Raw genomic sequence first — 18,589 nt, 5'->3', positions numbered from 1 at the left:
ATTGGTTACTCCTTGCTCTAAATACAGGGCTGGTCCACCTTTCTTTCCAGACTGTCTAATAAATTCATATTGATTGATTTATTGGTTCTCTGACAGCTTTTGTTTCACTTTTGTGTTTTTTCTTCTTTATGTTTTGCAGTCTGCTAACACTGACCATGTGCTTCTTCACTCTATTGAATACAGTTTCAGGAAATAGTTAAGAGGAATTGGGAAAAATTTCTTATAGAAAGTTGGAATTTAGCTGGGACTCGAAGGAAGTCAAAGAAGCCAGGAGGTAGTGATGAGGAGGGAGAGATTTCCAGCCATCGGAGACAATCAGTGAAAATGCTTCGAGATGGGATTTGGGAGTGTCTTCTTTAGGGACTAGCAAGAAAGAGAGTGTCACTGGATCACAGAGTATGTCCAGGTGTAACAAGTGGGTGAGGACAGGATATGATTAAAGGCTTCAAATGCAGCTAGAAAATCTCTGAGGCAGGATTTGAACTTTGCTCCTGCTGGCTCTAGGTCCAATACTCTATCCATTGTATCACTACAACATAATATTAGCCACCAAAACACATGAGGCAGGCTTTTGTCAGAATGACTTTGTTTTCTAATTTAGCAATAACCACCTCCCTATTTCCCCACTTCATAGGGGAAATATGCTGGCTAATTCTCAAACAGTTTTTGTGTCTTGATCAACTCAGAGCCATCCTTGGAATTGTATCTGCAATTGTTTGAACCAGAGAAGGATTCCTACTCTAAGGTAAAACTTGCTTTTTCTATATATGTCCATGATGTAACTCATATATGTCCTTTCCTTGAGTCTGAATGGAAAATACTCGATTACCCATTGTGTTTGATTCAGCATATGTTGTTTACCCATGATTGGTCATGCTGTAATAATCTCCTTGAAGACATTTCTTAGTTCATTGAACTGATTGGTGTGAGTTTTGTGATTTTGCTGGAAAAGATATATGTCTCTAGTCATCTATTAGTTATTTATAAGCGCCATATCAACCTGAAAAGTGGAGAACAGTGATTGGCAGACACTTTGTTCCCATGCACATATGGCTGAATGAGTTCAAACCCTGACAATTCATTTTCTATAGCCCTACTCCTATTGCTATACTTTTGTCTATCAGGACTATATTCTGAATAGATCTGCTTCCACCATCCCTCCTAGCAGCTATACCTCAGCATGCTGATATTTATCAGGTTGGGAAATCAAGATGGTGGTCATGTCAAGATGAAAGGTGCATGTTTCTCATTTAATAATAATAGATAACATTTATATGATGCTTAGTATGTGTCAGGCACTATGCTATGTTCATTGCAATTATTATCTCATTTGTTCTTCACAGCAATCCCAGGAGGTAGGTGCTATTATGATTCCCAATTTACAGGTCAGGAAACTGAGGCAAACAGTGGTTAAGTGACTTTCCCAAGGCCACACAGCTAGTCAAGTGTCTGAGGCTGCATTTGAACTCAGGTCTTTTTGCTTCCAAGTCTGGTACTCTTTTCATTGATCCACCTCAGTGAACCTTCTGAGAGTTTTTTTGCTAGGAAGCATTCATATTCAAAGATCAGTGAGCCTCCTCAGCCCAAATTTCAGTGTTTGACTAAATATCATTTTTGGAATGGCATACATGGCATAGTTAGCACTTTCCTGCCTAATCTAGAGCAACACAATTTCCCCTGATTTAACTTTTTGGGTATGTGTCTCTTCAATTAGATTATAAGCTCCTTGAAGACAGAGATGGTGTTTTTCATTTTTGAATGGCTCATACTTTAAAAAGTGTTTAATAAAATTGTTTATTTGGTATGCACTGAAAGTTGAATCAGAAAGCTTAGTTTCAAACTCTAGTTTTTCCATAGGCTTGGGGATCTTGGGCAGCAGTCAATGTCTTTGAATGTCAGTTTAGTCTTAAAAATCTGCTTTAGGATAATTCTAAATTTAGCAACTATTAACAAAGTATCCTAATATAGAAGACTGTGCATGAAACCACAACTACTGTTGCTTAGAATTTGTTTATACACATACACACATTAACATACAAATAAGAGTAGTAGTGGAGGTATGAAGTGATTAGCTTGAAGAAGAAAATTAGCCACTCATTCACTTTCTTTGATGACCCCCACCCCCACAATAGGTAGAGTCACTCTTTCCCAACTCTGCTATTCAGATGTCCTTGTGGGTATCATCATCCTGCCTACTCTGCCTCTATTCTGTCTTGGAGAAGCAATGGAGGGGAATTGCTCATGGTCACTGTCTTAGAGAAGGAGTTTCTCTTGCCTTTAAGAAACCTCCTTCTCTCCCAACACTGTCAGCTCACTTCATGCCTTGGTGTAAGTACAAATTCAATTAATCTTTTGCTTTTGGGGAGCTATGGTAATAGCCCTCGGTTAAAACATTACAGTTTGCTTGCAGACCTCAATGGGTAGAAATTTCAGCAAGTAGAAAAAAAAATCACCTATTCTTGTTATGTCCTAATGTCCATAGTTAGTTTCCTATTTTGCTGCTTAACATTTTTCTGAAAGGCACACACACACACACATGCACACACATGCATGTACAGGCTGAATAATATCTTAGAGAAAGCCTTTGTTTTTGAGAACTTTTAGCTAACATTGGAAAAACCTGACTTTTTGAAGTAATAAGAAATGGCATATGGGGGCTCAGTTGGAATGAAAATGAAGAATATGTAGAAATAAAGGGAGGCTGCCCATGTAGTTGAAGCCACTTGGTCTGGAATGGAATTGATGGGGTTTGGAAGCAGTGGCAAGGGCTGGTGATAGTCCCTTTTTACTTCTTGGGTTGAGGTCTCTGTTGCACTGGTAACCTAGCCCTGGGCTTTCTTAGGACCTGTGCCTTAGTGTGCTTGTACTTTCTCCAGTATCCTTACCACATTTGCTCTTCCCTCTCCCTTAAAGAGAAGAGAGCTGAGGTTTCAGTCTCAGGTTCAAAACTCTCCAAAGCTCAAGTAGATAAGCATTTCTGAACCTCTTGCCACACACTCACTCACACACACACACACACACACACACACACACACGAAGAACATGACAAAAATGTTACCTGTGTCCATGACTGCTTAAAATCTTTCTTTTCACTTTCATTTTTTACATACTTCTCAATGTGCAATTATTGTTGTTTGACCTTGCATCACTTCCTATAAGCCTTCTTATATTTTTTATTTTCTTCCTTTTTGCCATTTCATTATGTTTGTTGATATTATTCAGTCACTTCAGTAGTGACCATGATGGATTCTTTTTTACTCCATTTGGAGTTTTCTTGGCACAGATAGAGTGGTTTGCTATTTCCCTTTCCAGTTCATTTTACAGATGAGGGAATTGAGGCTAATAGGGTTAAGTGACTTGCCCAGGTTCACATAGCTGGCAAGTATCTTGAAATCAGGTATTCTTGACTCTAGGTCCAGTGCTGTAATCACTGCGTCACCTAGCTATGTGACCATGGGTGAGTCACTTCAACTCACTGGGCCTCAGTTTCCTTACCTGTCAAATTAGAGGATTGAACTCAATGGCCTCTCCTCTGGGCTATTGATTCAATCTAGTTATCTGGTAGTTTAGTTTTGAAAATGAAACAAAATGAGGCACTCTTAGGTCATTCAACAATTAACAAGAAGAGATTTACATAGTCAAAGCATGAGAAGGCCACTCAACAAGGCTAGGCACTGAGGACACTTTAAATTGATTTATTTGAATGAAATACCCTTTCTTAAGTTACCCATAGTGATTCCCTTCATCCAAACATCTGAGCCCCTCCACTTCTTATGACTGCTTGCGACTCAGTTGACAAGGAAGTCCCCTGAAAGACTCAACTAAGTCTGCAGTGTGTATCCTTTAAAGACTATCTAAGTCTAACTTGCATAGAGGGAAGAGGTTAGGAGGATAGCTCCCACTCTGCCAGGAGCTATTTAGTTCCATATCTACAATGCTACTAGTCACAAACATAAAAAAAAAACAACTGATAAAGAACACAATGAAACTTGTAGGTCAACTTAAAACATAAGTATCTAGGGTTGCTGTCATGCAGTGAAATTTTTGGTCAAACTAAATTTAATGTAGTTTTGCCTTAAATATGAAAGGTGTAGTACTTTATGCAGATATTCAAAGTAAAAACAGAAATGATGCTTAAAGGCTCATTTTATTGATATGAAGTTAAATAATCTGATTGCAAAACAGGAAGTTTTTCCCCAGTGTGTTTGCTCTAAACATTCTTTAAATAAATATGACAAGTACATGAGTAGCTGATCAAAGACTATGACATTAAAAATGTGGAGTAATGTAATTTAGTCACACTGAGTAGGGAGTCTTTGCCTAAATAATCAATAAAAATGAAGAAAAATAGTATCCTGAATTCCTATTTTTTGATAATTTGTCTGTTTTGCCAGACAATGGTAGACACAAAATTTCTCTCTGGAGCAACGGTTGGCAACCTTTTTGACTGTGAGAGCCATAAACGCCTGCGGAAGGAGGAGGATGGAGGTGAAAGGTACTGGAATATGGGGCACATCCTGGGGTTCTGCCAGGACTGGCTTGTTGGGAGGTGGAGCCAGATATGGTTGGAGAGTCATACGATGCCGACCCCTCCTCTGGAGTAAAAGAGTAAGGGAAGAAAGTTGTGGAAAGGGCATGGAAAAAGGGACAATTATGAGAAAGAGTTGAGAGTAAGAGAAAAAGAGAAATTAAAAGGAGAAATAGAGGGAGCAGAATAGGAATGAAAGTATTGTATTTACCTTAAAGATAGATAGATGTAACTTAAAATGCAGATGATTTTCCTTATTATGAACTATTTTCCATTATGTAATTAAATACGAAACTTTATTTGCCTAATCAACTACTTGGAAGATTTTATATCTAATTATCAGGGTTGCAAAGGGATTAGTTATCTTCTCAATTATCTATGTATACCCTTTTACTTAGCACATTTAGCACATGTGTTATAGACATTCTTCTTAGAAAGATCTAGTTTATTTTTAGTAGACATGTGGTAATGCCATTTTTTTCAACCAAAAACTCTGGTTTTCATCTTTAGATTTGAGGATTTATTTCCCTGAACCCAGTGGTTGCAAAAACTAAAAGCAGAATGGAAAGAAGCCATACTTTCTTTCATTTATTTATAGATGATCCTCTGAGATATGTGACTTACACATCAACCTCAATATGGATCTTAAACTAAGACACCCTTTTCTTGGTGTGGATTCTTCCTTTACCCTGAAGAAGTCCTTAAAACTCTGAGACACTTAACTTCTTTTGTCATATGTCTCAGTAGCATGAACTCTTCTTGATTCCAACAATCCAAAAGACACAAAGGCTCTATTTAGCTATCTACTATGAACAATTCCTTAGTTAGAATAAAAGTTGACTCATCAGAATCCATCACTGGGACCAATTGTAATAAAAGGAAGGTGGCTACACAAGTGGGAGGAGTAAGGAGGATGGAATCAGGCCAGTCTTGAGCCTATAGAACTAAAGTAGGGGTGTGGAAGCACCAGGGATCCTTCACCCAACTTGGCAGATAAGTGAAATACTCTCCCGCTAATATACTCAAACTCCTTTAACTTCAGGATTCTATAGCTCTGCCCTAAGAAGGAAGTAATTTCCTACTGGATAAATGATAGAATCAAACAGGAAGGAAATATGGCACTTCCTGATCCAACTGTTAGTGGTGCTGACTAGCTGTAGCCTTTAGAAAGTCCAGACAGCTGTCCTTACTTGGCCCTAGATGAAGGTAGGCAATGACTACAAGTTCTTAGGTGTAAAGGATTGATGGATTTATTTGATGATGAAATATTAGGTGAAAGGGATTTGGTAAGAGAGTGAGGTAATTCTAAGAACTTTAAAACAGCTAACCTCACTAAACTAGGTTTGAAATGCTGAAGGTATTCTTGTGAAGCTGAGGATAAAATGCCCAAGTCTACCTGCCTAAGTAAGCTAAACCCACGTTCCACCTCCCTCCAACCTGGGTCCCAAACCCAAAAAGGTAGAAGGAAAAGTGACCAAGTCAGGGGTCTGAGAGCTCTTTATATACCCTGCCTTCAAAATGTCAGGCTGGCACAAGTCCCTGTCTTATGCCAGGTTCTGTATTCTAATGGAGGAACTGCCAGCTTGCCCTGTGAAACATGGCTAAATGATTTTACATACTACACAATGTACATAGAGGTACAGTAAAAATTGTATATTTTACATGTTTGGAAACAATAATTGGCCAAAATATAGTCAATGGGTTTATTGTTAACAGATAAACATGATAAAAACAGAAATTTGATGTAGATTGGTAAACCTGACTTCCTTACCTTATCTTTTGTTATAGTGTACTAAAACAGTGTGAAGATGGGAATAACTCGGCTCTGTCCATTTTTAGATTTAATCACCAGAATCATATACACCCCATGTATCTTTAAGTATGGGGAGGTCTGTGACGCATGTGTGTGATAGTGGGTGACAAATTAGAATCAAAAAACTATAGCTGCAATTGGTCCACATAAAGTGAAAGGAAGGCACAGAAAGTGATGAAAGGAATGGTCTTTAAAAGTGGCAAGAACTTTCTGTGAGAAATTTTTTCACCTTTGCACTTGAACTTAGAGGAGCTCTGGCTTGGATCTCGAACTGCTCTTTGATTTTTCCCTTAGAACTACCACATGTGTGACTGAAAAAGGCTGACTCCCTTTCCTGGCTTTTCTGAAAGATACTAGCCTCTGGAGGGTCCCCTTGTCTTGGAGGAAGCCACGTGGCTAAAACCCTTGTTTAATTTACCTCTAGGTCCCCTTTGCTGGGGCCTCTGAAGCCCTGCCTGGTTCAGACTGGGCCAGAGTAATTATCTACTCTCTCTCTGATTTTCTTACTTTCACTGTTTCTCCCTTTGTAAATAAACTACCATAAAAAGTCATTGTGATTTGAGTAATAATTTTGGTGACCACATTTTTATATATTTAGTTCAACTTTTAATATTTAACCCTTACAACCCACAACACAGAAATTGAAAAAGAAAGGCCTAATTTTAGCCTGGGAATGCCCATCCTAACATTTCTCAGCTGCATTTGGTGGCCATAATTAATGACTGTCAGACTTCTTTAATTGGGAAAGGTTGTAGTCATTATACTTGAACAATCTGAAGCTGATTCTGATTTGGCTTGGCTGGCCCAGCCTGAGTCTACCAGTCTAATAGCTTCCATACAACCACTTAGCTGAGATCAGTGGAGACCAGCAGAACCCAGAGGACAGTTATCCCTAGAGGGGAATAAGCCTAGGAAGAACATGACATTACCAGAAGATATTGGCATAGAGTCAGTCGAATGAGGTATGCTTCCCTCTACATGTGTGCTGTGGCCAAATGCATTTCTCATGTTGTTGCTTCTTATGTGTGATCCCTATTTTTTAATCTCTTCATTTTCTTTCCTTAGATATGGTTCATCTTCCAGTCAGAACACAGATATCGCTTCCACATTGTGGGGGCTAGTGGTGTCCCTGTAATCTGGAAATGCATGTAAAAGTTTTTGCCCTCCCTTCACACCAGAGAAGTCTGATTTTTTCTTTTTTTCATGACATGTTTACAGTAAAAGAAATTGTGTACATTTATGCTATTAAAAGATAAGATATATTGATGTTACATAATCTATACGTGTATTTTATGTATTTCTGAGTTTCTAAAATTTTCTATGTCACTTGCTGGCCATTGTATGTTGTCTACAGTGTCTGCAAAATTCTCGAAAAATTCCCTTATTAATTTCTTATGCTGACCTGTGATATGTTAAAACCATGATAGGGAAAGTGGTAATGTGGAAGGGATACCTATACAATGTTTTTGAGAAAGTGTGCCCCAGGTTTGTGGAGAATGTTCTATTTCAAATATTCCTGTTATGAAAAGTAATTAAATCTTTTTTCTTTGAATCAGCAGTATCCTTACTTATTGGAGAAAAAGGAAAGAAGTTAATGTGAGAACATGAACTATGATTTTGAATGAAGCCTGCCCCATGGAGGAACAAGTGTTCAGGTTCTATTTGTATACAAGGTGGGAGTCATGCACTATCAACTTTCATTTCAGGCTACATGTAGGAGCAGAGACTGGAGATGGTGGGAATTACCTATGAAGGGAAGTTCCATACCAGGAGAGAATTCAGTTTCTCCCTCACTTTTCCCCTTGCTTTGAATCTAACCATAACCCCATTATGGCTCCATTATGGGTGATAGGATCTAAGGCTACCTCTATATTTCTTCCACTTTTGGCACATTCTCTTCCCCAAGGCAGCAAACTTTGACTGATAGACTCTTCTTTCCCAAAGTGCTCTGCCTTTTTCTATGGAATTTTAACAGGCTTCTATTTCTAAAAGCTTTGAATGAATATATGACAAGGACTGTTGAGTTAGCTCAGTTTCATTGTCTTGTGTCTTCAATTTGTGCTTTTTGGCTTACTTTCAAACATGATCTATGAAACAAAGGCGATAGTGAACTTTGTCTTGGCAATGCAGAGTTATTTGAGCTAAGAATTAATGCTACAAATAACTCATAGGCCAACACAGTACCAGCCAGTTTGAAGTACTCAATCTGAGAGATTGGCAATAGCAAACTGCTGAAAGTGAATCAGGCAGAAATTGTTTTTTGCACTTAGGGGTAATTCTGACAAATGAGACAAACACAATTCTATCAGCATCTGAAACAATGAAATCTTAGTCTCATAAACAAATCAGTGATCGAAATATGGGCCTTATCCAAAAGATATTTTACTAAACCAAACTGTAATATTCCTCTTGCCTACCCTCAAGCTCTAACATTTCCTCAGAATCTCAACTATTAGATTCCTAAATATGTATCTTTTCTGGTTAGTCTCTCTTACTGAACCATGCAATTAGCACCAGTGGTGTGTAAGAGTGTGAGAGAAACCCTGGAGTGGGACAGAGGTCATTGTTGGACATCAGAGGTGATATAAAAGGAATATGAATAGTTGGATCTATCAGGCCCTGGAGATTTGGGTAGGAAGGCAGAAAAGATGAATTGAGAGAGTTGGTCTATTTTTAGTATTTTGGTTTTGACTATTTACTCAATCTTCTCCATATAGTCATCATATGCTCCCTTATCCCCTTTTGATTATTTCACCTACTTAGTATTCTAACTAACTGAACATAATGCTGAACAAAATGGTTCTGAAAAATGTGAGAAGTTTCCTTATTTCTGTCAATTCCATCTATGTTCATTCCATCACATGAGCTCTCAACTTTGGGGTCAGCGACTCCTGTATTTATTCTGTCCTACACTCTATCTCCTTAGTTGTTAGTGGTCTCTCTGATAATTGTCTTGTACATCTATCTATGCAAATGTAATTGATTCCATCTCCCAAATATAAGTTTCTTGAGGGCAAAGACAGATTTTTGTTTTGCCTCTATAACTCCAGGACCTGGCATCATACCTTGCAATCAATCAATCAGCAAGTATTTATTAAGTACCTGTCATGCACCAGGCATTGGGCTAAGCCCCAGGGATAGAATTACAAAGAATGAAACTATTTTTTACATTTGAATGGAGGATATGACAAATATGTATCATAAGCACATTTGTTGTTATTCAGGTGTCCAGTTATGTCCGACTCTATGTGAATCCATGGATTTTGTCCATGGGGTTTTCTTGGCAAAAATACTGGAGTGGTTTGCCATTTTCTTCTCCAGCATGTCTCCATTTTATAGATGAGGAACGGAGAAAATAGGGGTTTCTGAGGCTGGATTTGCACTCAGATTTTCCTGACTCCAGGCCCAATATTCTATCCATTGCATCACTACTATATGTAAACACATGGAACACAAATATAAAAGTTGATACACACATACAAAGTAGTTAAATACAAGGTAGTCTGAAAGGGATGGAACTTGCAGTTGGAGAAATCAGGAAAAATTCTATGTAGAAGATGGTGTCTAAGTTACTCTTAAAGAAAGAAAGAGAATATATGAGGTAGAGGAAAAGAGAAAGTGCATTCCAGACATGACAGACAGTCAATGCAGAGGCACAGTTAGGAGAGAGAGTCATGAGTGAGGAAGAGAGAAGTTTGGCAGAATCACAGAACACAGAAGGGGGAATAAGGTATAGTGAGTCCAGAAAGATAAGTTGGGATCAGCTCGTATAGAGCTTTAAAAGCTGATGAAAGGAGTTCGCATTTTATCCTAGAAGCAATAGAAAAGTACAGGGAATGGTTGAATAGGGGAGATATATGATCAGATTTGCTGTTAAGGAAAAGTACTTTGGTAGTAGTATATAGGATGGAGTTGAGGGATGACAGAGTTGAAGCAGGAGAACAATTAGAGGAGGGTGGAAAGAATCTAGTGTGGTGCAGAGAGGGGGCATAACTGCTTTGCAGAATTCTTCTGTCAGTTAAGGAGTTTAGAATCTTGGGAAAGAGGACAGTTGGTCCTGGGAACTCGTGGAGAGAACCAGGGTCCATCTGAGCTCCTTCTTTAGTTTGAAACCTGGCCTATATTTTGCAGCTTTTCTTTTAAAATTGTTAATTTAGCTAATTCCTTTCAATCTCCCTACCCTACCTTATTCCCACCTTCATTTTCCCTACCTGAATGAGAAGTTTGGAAAGGAGAATAGATCTGATAGTTCAAATCTGTGATAGTTTAGTCAATCAAATAGGGCTCACCCTTATTGCAAATTTACCTTATTGAATCATTGTATCTAGCTTTCCTACCCCTTTGATTACAAACCCTCTTGAGGCTGAAGTAAGTTGGGCTACTCATTCTCACATTCCTGCTTCCCTTCCCCCACCTGAAGCTTTCTCTAAGCAGCTGTTAGGGCTATCTTGTATCCTCTACGCTGCCAATCTATCCTAGAAGACAATAAACCCGTTTGTATTTAATCAAGACCTTGTGGCTACTTCATTAGTTGATTAATAAGAGAGGGAGGAAGAGAGAGAGGAATAACATACTCTCTGGAGTTTGAGGGAAGCTGAGGGTATCCATCTTGAAGGAAATGTAACTTCAATATTTCCTTCTAGTCCCTTCCTGTGAAACTGACCAAAGCCTCAAGTCAATTTCAAGCTGTTCTTGGCTGGCTCTAACCTGGCTCTGTAATGTGTCCCTTTTACTTGAAGGCCTCAGTCTGTTTCCCTTCAGTGTTTTGTCTCTAACCTGAGTATCCAGTCTGTGGTTCCCTGCTGCTGTTGCCTGCCTTAGATTAACTCATCCTCTCCCATGCAACCCTTGTTACCTCAGTGTTATATTCCCTAAACTCAGACATTCCCTTATTTTTCCTACCACCTCAAATACCAACCTTCATCACTGTACCTTCCTCATCCGCTATATTGCCTTAGGGATTCACAAACCCCTATCCACAGTGCCTATCCTTTATTCCAACCAGCTACTACCTATAGCCTAGTCCCTTGATTTCCTCCAGCCTTGGGTCCCTTGCCTTGCCTTATTCCCTTTTCCTACCAGCTATTACCCCTAGCTTCAGTCCCATATTACATCCTGCAGATTCCCTTACTACATTCTAAAATCCCCTTATTACACTAGGCAAAAGAGGAACTAAGGCATGAACCAAGATGACAGCTCTGTGAATAGCGAGAAAGGTTGTTTAGAATGTAGAAAGGGGAAATTTGGCAACTGACTGGATATGTGAGTGAAAGAGATAGAAGAATCCAGGAAATGGATTCTGGAAAAATGGAAATGGTTTAGATAGAAATAGGACGTTTAGGAGAGGGGAGAGTTTAGGAGAAAAATGAGTTAAATTTCAGAAATGTTGGGTTTAAGATAACTCTGGGAAATACAATTTGAAATGTTCAATAATCAGTTGATTTAGGACTGAAACTTTGGGGAGAGACTAAGACTAGATATATAGATCTAGGAGCCAATTTGGTAGAGATAATCAATAATTTAATGTATCCATAGATGCTAACGAATTTACAGAATGAGAGATAGAAAGGGAAAGAGATAATACATTTTTCTATAGCATCAATCACACCAAATTCATGTCTCAATACAGTATTTTGGCTAAATTAATTCTTGTCTTAGGTTCTGTCTATAAAACCCTTTATCGACTCAGTTCCCAGATTCTCAGACTCCTGAACTCCTGGACTCCTAGACTTCCAAACTCTTGTACTCCAAGATGGCTTGCAATCCTGACTTCTTGAAACTCCTAAGGTTGTAACCTTCAACACCCTTCACCTAAAATGGAAGAACAAATGCCTATGTAGGAAAAGAATTGAGGCTTGTAGTTTTTGGAAGAAGCCCCAAAACTTCTTGTTGCGCAGTATTGACTCTCATTAGATTCCAATTTTCAGGAAGAAGTCAGCTAAAGAAAGTACATCAAAACAAGAGTGAGGAGTCCCAACCAAGAGAGAAGCCAAGGGAGTCTAATGTTTTCTTGAAGATCCCAGTTCTCATTCTACAAATGTAGCCAATCAAAAGGGCTGTTATTTAAGATGTGATTACTACATCAGAATCAGTTACATTAAGTTCAAATGTTCCAAAGTCTCTCCAGGGCATTTACATTATGTGTTATAACATTTCCCCTGGAAACAGACTCTCTAGTGTCTGCAACATGGGGAAATATGTCAGTGGCACTCTGCACATGTTCAGAAGGACTGAGTTTATTGGACACTAAACACTAAAATATGTAATGCAAAGATGCACCAGAAGCTTTTCCCCTTACAAAAGTTAACTGAAAACTTCTGGCAGTTAGAAGCCTTAGAATGCTTACAGAAGTTCAGTTGGAACCTGAGGCTTGAAGAGAGCTGAAGGTCCAACTGGAGCTCTGCCTTTGGGTTTTGACTTTGCTTTTGGCCTATGCTTTGTCTCTGGACAATTTGAACCTAGCTAATTTCTCTGGACCTCTCTCTGACCTTCTCCATATTACACCCCTGTTACCTTTCCTGTGTTTTTTCCTGTGGGCTCTGGGAGGAAGGGTGGCTTTTGGGTTTTAGTGATTAGACTTTATGGGTTTAGTTTCCCTATAGGCAAGTAGGACATCCTTGAATCAAAACTATCCCTTATTTATTGATTTAGTATACACTCTACTTTAAAGCAGCCAAATCTTTCCTGGCTGGGAGAGCAGGCTCTCTCTCAGTCTAACCCGCCCCTGTGACCCTCCCCCATCTTGAGTTTCTCTCTAGTGGCTGTCAGAAACCCTAAACCTCTCTCTCCTTTCTGACCAACCCTGAATATTAATAAACCCCCTTGTTACCTAATCAAACCCTCTGGTGAATCATTGTGTTGAAGATTAGGCAAGGGTTGAAAAGGGAAATTAATTATTCTCTTTTATTTATTGAGGGAACTGGAGGCATCCATCTTGGGAGGAAGTCGTTGCCAGAGACTTCCTCCTGAATCTCTTCAGTTTCACTGACAGGGAGGAGCCTTTCTGACTCCTCCTTTGAGGGACTTGAGAAACCCACAAGAAAAGCCTTCAAGGCAGATTTAAGCCATTTCTGACTGGCCCTACTCCTTGTGTCTATAGAGATACCTTTCCTTCCTGGAAGGGTTCAGCCTATTTCCCACCAGTATCCTCTGTCTCTAGCTTGAGTGTCTAGTCTGTTGAAGCTGCCTCTCTTGAATACCTCACTTATTCCCTAACCATCCAATATACCGCCTTGTCCATTCCTTCCCTAAACTCAGCCATCCCTTTCATTCCTCTCCTATTACCTCATTCATCTTTCTACCCCTCCTCATTCCACAAGGATTAAGAGAGCACCCCTAACTTTAGTGACTGTCACTTTATTCACTACAAATATTACATTAAAACATGGCTTTCATCATGTCATTTGCTTCCTTAATAGCTTCAAATTTTCTATTGCATAATAAATGAATACTTATAAGTTTCTAAGAATAAAATGTGACCAGTCCACCTTCCAGTTGCATATCTAACTCCTACTCCAATAGTCTATAATTTTTATCATCACTTTCTCCCACATATGAGGTTCAATCTTAACCCTATGTCTCTGACCCTGTTGTTATTCTCTGCTTTGTGCATTTAAATCCACCTTTCTTCTAATCACTTTAAGTTCATCTCTTCTATAAAGCCTTCTGTTCTCTGACCCTCATTGATTCCTCTACTGGTAATTCTTATAGCAAAATTTCACACTTAATTTGGTAATATCTCCTATTTTTATACCTAGAGTGAAGTTTCTTTGAGGGCAGAGAAAACACCTTATATTTTGTCTTCATCTCTCATAATGTCTTATAGGATGGATTGCATAATAGGAACAATTAAAACAATCCTCATTAGAGGATGCTATAGAATTCTTCCAGGAATGAGAACAAAGTTTTTTTTTATATTCAACCTTATAATTTTGTTTAATTTTTAAAAGATAGCTAATTTTCATTATCTCAGATCTCCTTCTTTCAGTTTTCTCTGGGTTCTTCCTTTTTCTAACCCTTTAAAAACTCCTTTGCATTGGTAGTCTATAACTCCAACTTCTGGTCTACTTCCTTTGGGCAATGTCTTTCTTTGGACTTTCACCATTTAAAATACCCTCTTTACCTTCTGTCTTAGAATCAATACTCAGTATCAGTTCCAAGGCAAAAGAGTGGTAAGGGTTAGGATTTGGTGTTTAATGACTTGCTCAGGGTCACACAGTTAGGAAATGTCTATTTAGCCACCTTCACCATTTCTTTTTTTTTTTTTTAAGACCTTTACCTTCTCTCTTAGAACCAACACTATATGTTGAATCTAAGGCAGAAGAACTTTGACTATTTCTTTTGATCTTATTTACTCATATTCTCCAGTTGGCTTTCTCCTCTATTGAAATGAGGCAAAGCTAGTACCCATCTATCTTGGCCTGTTATATTTTTCAGATGACTAATTGTCAATGGGAAGCATTCATCCAAACTCCTTTCTGTTTCCAGAGGAAAGGGAGCATCTGGTGATTTCAACACTAACTCTACTAAAGCCAGAGAAAATATTACAAAGCATCATAGATAATGGTACAATATTAGTAATGGTTCTGCAACTTTTGTAATAAGCAATAATTTATAAGAGAAAGATTTTCCAATCTTGATTCATCAAATTAATTTTAATTTTCCTTGCTTGTGGAAGTTCCCAACCATGACTGAAATAGAATTTGGTGTACTTTGAGTGTTGGGAAATGGGGGGGGGTGGAAGATGGGAAATAAAATCAGAAAAAAAGCACGAAAAATGAAGTGAGGGTTTTCTGACACAATTAAATGGCTTTCAGTTTGAGAGATGAAGTAGGAAAAATATATTATGTAATTTACATTTCTGATAGCCTGTTTTTCAGGGTTCTCCATTTAGCAGATATTGATTCTTTGTTTGAAATATGAGTTTTATGTAAGTGAATGAAAATAAATAAAAAAACCAAACTCACTAGTCTGGTGATCCATTTGGAAATACTAATTGCTGATTTTACTGTTCTCTACGTCTTTACTGGGGCATCCAATTAGTTAGGATCATAGATTTAAAGCTAGTAGGTCCATCAGAGGCACCTAAATCCAATTTCTTTATTTTACAAATAAGGAAACTTAAGCCTAGAGAGGTTAAGTGCTTTGGTTAAGGTTATGGGAGACAGAAGAGCAAGTGGAGGTTCAGAGAATTATAGAAGATATCATCCAGGAGGAACCACAAAGGTCATCTAATTGTGTAAAATTAATATTGATTTGTGAAATTATTTTCTCTTGAATTCTCCTAAGAACAATCTGGGTCAGAATGAAACAGCTTCTCTTGCAGGCTATGAAACTGGGTTGAGTCCTCCCTTCTTTTGTTTAGATCTTAAAAGGACCCACTGGAGATATCAGAGGAAGCCAGTGAGCTCTAGTAGCCATGTTGGACTCCACATGGCTTGATGAGTCGGCATCATCCTGGGTTGAAGCAAAGACACGCCCCCTCTAGTGATGAAGTAATGAGGGAGGAATTGAGGTCTCTAAGTCTACCTCCTCCATGACTGCCAATCAGAGATATCATGGGATGTCAAAGAGAGGAGCTGAGTAGTAAGGTCTCAAGGGGTATAAAAAGAGCTGCCCAAGGGGAGTATGCTCTCTTTTGCCCCACTTTTGCTCCCATTCAGATTGTGAAAGGAGTCAATTAGCCAGTTTGGATTGTACAGTGTAGTTGATTAATAATGATCTAAAATTAAGAAATACTACCTCTTACGAATTTCAGTTGTTACCTAGTCTAAAATTTTGTTCTGCAGATGAAGAAACTGAGGGCCAGGGAGGGAAATGACTGATTCAGCATTATCCATCTTAGTTAGTAATAAATCTAGGACTAGAACCTAGGTCTCTAATCCTTTGTTTAGTGCTTTCCCTAATACAATGTCCTGCCTCTCAGAGAATGAGATAGGGATTCAGGAATGCTGATAGAAGAGGGGATGTGTGGAGCCAGGTTGCTCTGGTGCTGATATTCCTCTTGGCATGCAAAGTCAATATGGGGTTGACAAAGGAGTATGCTGAAGGGGAGATGAGGGAAGTGGAAAATATACTGCTGTGTAAATAGTCCAGGTCTGATACCTAGATCTAGAGTGTTAGAATCACACACAGTCAAGGTACTTGTTCTAGGACCACACAGATGGCCTGATTTTAGCACTGTTTGAGATACTATATTGCTTATGCAGACATGCTGTGTGTGTGTTTGGGAAATCAAAGCCAGGGAAAGCCTGAGAGTGACGATTTGCTTTGAGCAAAAATGGGAAATGAAGAGTTACAGTTAATAGGATTTTAGCATCTTTGAGTGGTAAAGATTGGAGAGGTCACATAATCTATGATAATAGCTAACCATCATAAGCTCCTTAAGGGCAAGAATCATTTGATTTTTCTCTTGAATCTCTCAGTGGATAGCACATAAGAAATGCTCAAGAAACATTTGGTATATGTAGACCCTCATCACCTGATGATTGGACTATTGCAATAGCCTGCTCGTTGGTCTTCCTGATAGCATTCTTTCTCCAATCCAGTCAATCTGCCATTCAACTGCTAAAGTCATCTTCCTTAAAATGCAGGTCTGACCATGTCATCCTCCACCCTTAAGAAATTCTAGTACCTCCATATTATTTCTAGGATCAAATATAAAATCTTCTTTTTGGCATTCAAAGCCTTTCATTACCTACAAACATCTTCCTCCACCCAACCTTTCCAATCTTTATACTCTTCTAATATACCCACCACACTCTCCAGGATTCATTGACATTGGCCTCCTTGTTATTTCTCACCTACAGTATCTGAACTTCCAACTTACTGGCTGTCCCTAATGCTTGGAATGCTCCCCTTCCTTATCTCCATTTCTTGGTTTCCTTCAAATTCTGCCTTCTAAAGGAGCCTTTCCTGACCCTCCACCTTAATTCTTATGCTTTCATTCTGTTGATTAGCTCCAATTTGTCTTATGTATATCTTGTTTGTAAACAGTGCTTTGCATATTGTCTCTCCCATTAGATCTGAGCTCCTTGAAAGCAAGGACTGCCATTTGTCTTTCTTTGTCTCCCAGAGACATATCATATTTTCTAACACTTAGTAGGCATGTATAAATATTTATTGACTGACAAACTGAATTGCTAAGTGGTTATAAAGCACTTAATATTTTATACTTGATCTTTATGACAATTATATGAAGTAAATAATGCTAGTATTATTTTTCCCTATTTCATAGATGAGAAAAACTAAAATTCCTGGAGGTTAATTGGCTTGTTCAAAGTTTCACAGCTACTTAGTGACAGCAGGGACTTAAACCTAGGTCTCTTGACTCCAGGGCCAATACATTCAAAGCTACATCATGAAATTGTATCTGGTTGGTTTTCTTCATGTCTATACATCAGTTAGGGGTGTAAAGCTAGGTAATATGGTGGTGTTCCAGAAAGGAAGTCCTTTGCTACTGATAGGAAACAGAGTGCCTCATCTCTTCTTTTGCTCTAGAGTTCCCTGAATGGTTGCCACACACACATATATTCATGGACCTAAAAGCTACATGTTATTATCCAATTTTCTTGCCACTTTAGGCTACTAGCACTGATCAGCTGACTAGGCAGCAGTGGGAATGGTGCAACAAAATGAAGTATGTTGGTATATCAGTTGAGTTTATTTGTTTGTGTTATCTTGTATGTTTTTTGCAGTCCTTATCTGTTTAAACTATTTGAACATAGGTCCTGTTTTGTTTTGTTTCTGTATTCTTAGCCCTAAAATACAGTCCCTGGAATTTAATGGGAAGTTAATAAATGTTTGTTGAATAAATGAATAAATTATGTAGTTAGTGCATGTATTATTGTCAAATGAATAAACTGAAGTTCAGCAAGTTAAATAACTTGCTCATGGTCACAAAATAAATGAATATCAATTCTAGAATTCAAACCCAGGTCTCCTAATGCCAGGTCCTCCTCACCACTACAAAATCCCATTTATTTTTAACAGTCTTCCCTTTTCTTCATTCTTTTCTAAGTAATATATATATATATATACATATGTGTATATGTATATTTATATCCCCTTGTTTGGTATGCTCTTGCTTTATTTTCACATCCTTATTTCTCATTGGGTGCTGAGCTCTTTGATGACAGGGACCATGTACTTTAATTTAATTTTATTATTTTATATGCCTACATAGCAACTAGCACAGTGTTCTACATTGAATGTATGTATCTTATACATATTTATCTCTTTCTCTATGG

General features: G+C 38.3%; 1 protein-coding gene across 1 annotated transcript in view; it reads right to left on the bottom strand.

The window, feature by feature from the left end:
• The window catches only part of CPA6 (carboxypeptidase A6), a 355,331-nt gene that overhangs the window by 56,356 nt on the left and 280,386 nt on the right, over positions 1-18,589 (bottom strand). The gene's annotated exons all lie outside the window — the stretch shown is intronic.

The sequence above is a fragment of the Gracilinanus agilis genome, chromosome 1, assembly GCF_016433145.1.
Source record: "Gracilinanus agilis isolate LMUSP501 chromosome 1, AgileGrace, whole genome shotgun sequence".
Classification (NCBI taxonomy): domain Eukaryota; kingdom Metazoa; phylum Chordata; class Mammalia; order Didelphimorphia; family Didelphidae; genus Gracilinanus; species Gracilinanus agilis.
Note: the sequence above shows the minus strand (reverse complement) of the source record. Positions and strands in the feature narration are given on the sequence as shown.